Raw genomic sequence first — 1,322 nt, 5'->3', positions numbered from 1 at the left:
TATATATAGTTGATCTTTTTTATTTCGCCTTTTTGACTTTGCTACTAATGAACTCGGAATAGCTGTGTTTAAATGGTAAGCTGGAACATATGATGTCCGCGGCTTTAATCCACTCTGGCCTTCCATGCGCTACTTTCTCGCTCCTTGTGCTGGCTGGGCCTTATTCATTGCCTTCTACTCTTCCAAGCCTTCATATTAAAGCTAGACGACGAAAGAACGCAGCACATCACATAATCGTCTCTTCTGAATGTTCATATCCAAATCCCATCTACAGACGGTTTACGAGGCGCTCATCATTAACAGCATGACATCAGTGTTCAACACCGATACTTCACTGCCACACACTCATAATTTATTTGAAAGCCTTATTGCAAAGGAAAGAAAAAAGTGGACAGGGAAGGGACTACAATCAGTCCGAGGTGCCTACATCTCCAGACAATCATTCAGCCACTATGGATTGAATGCCACTGACATCTATTAGCAGCCATGCCTTTCAGCGTCTCCAGTCAGGTGCAGTGCGGATTACGCCGTCCACATATTGGAAGGCGAGTACCACCGACAGCACCCAAGCCTTTCATAGTCTCTTTCATACGCTTCTGTCAGGTCAGGGTGGCCACCTATCTGCTTCCGCCACTCTGAACTGCAGCTAGATCAACAAGTCAACTTGCAAGTGAGTAACTGTTCCAACAGGTGGCTTTCTTGCTTTGATCTGGGGTGGGAGTTTTTTTGCTTCTGCTGCCTTGAATGTAGCAAAGGTCCTGTACGCATTCGGGGTGGTGTATTTTAAGTGTGCACGATTACATCCATGTAGTTTAGGGACTTGTGAAGAATTTACAAAAACAGAGAGGCCGATGCACCGCGTCCTGTGTCTTGTGGAAGCATCAATGCCAACACTGATGTTGGTGTCTTTGATGGTGATGATGATGATGTCCCCGGGATGAGACCCTGACAGTTGTGACCGTGTCATTCGGCGAATGGCGGTCTTGCATCAAAGCTATCGCCTTCGCTACGTAGTTCCCACTTTCGGCTATATATAACCATTCGACTACGATGAACGGAATGCGCTATGGTCTCCTACGCGTAATTCTTATTTCTTTGTTCTCGTTATCCTCTTTGAACGAAGCTGTAACGGCTAGAACCACTGCGGCTCGGTTCACGGTTTCTGAGCTGGAAAACCAACAGGTGTAGTTAGGTAGCCGATTTAAGTAGGCCGGTAGGTAGGTGTTGTCGCTTGTTGATTTCCTTATGTATTGATTCAGTCATCCGATTGTTCTCAATTATCGCCAACCTATAGTTACTTAATGGAGGCGAGTGAGTAGGAC

The 1,322-nt window shown here is 45.9% G+C and overlaps 1 protein-coding gene across 1 annotated transcript in view; it reads left to right on the top strand.

Moving 5' to 3' along the window:
- The window catches only part of T265_12060 (hypothetical protein), a gene marked incomplete at both ends in the record, with an annotated part of 23,074 nt that overhangs the window by 14,476 nt on the left and 7,276 nt on the right, over positions 1–1,322 (top strand). The window lies entirely within an intron of this gene.

The sequence above is a fragment of the Opisthorchis viverrini genome (genome assembly GCF_000715545.1).
Source record: "Opisthorchis viverrini unplaced genomic scaffold opera_v5_754, whole genome shotgun sequence".
Classification (NCBI taxonomy): domain Eukaryota; kingdom Metazoa; phylum Platyhelminthes; class Trematoda; order Opisthorchiida; family Opisthorchiidae; genus Opisthorchis; species Opisthorchis viverrini.
This window is presented reverse-complemented; position numbering and strand designations above follow the sequence as displayed.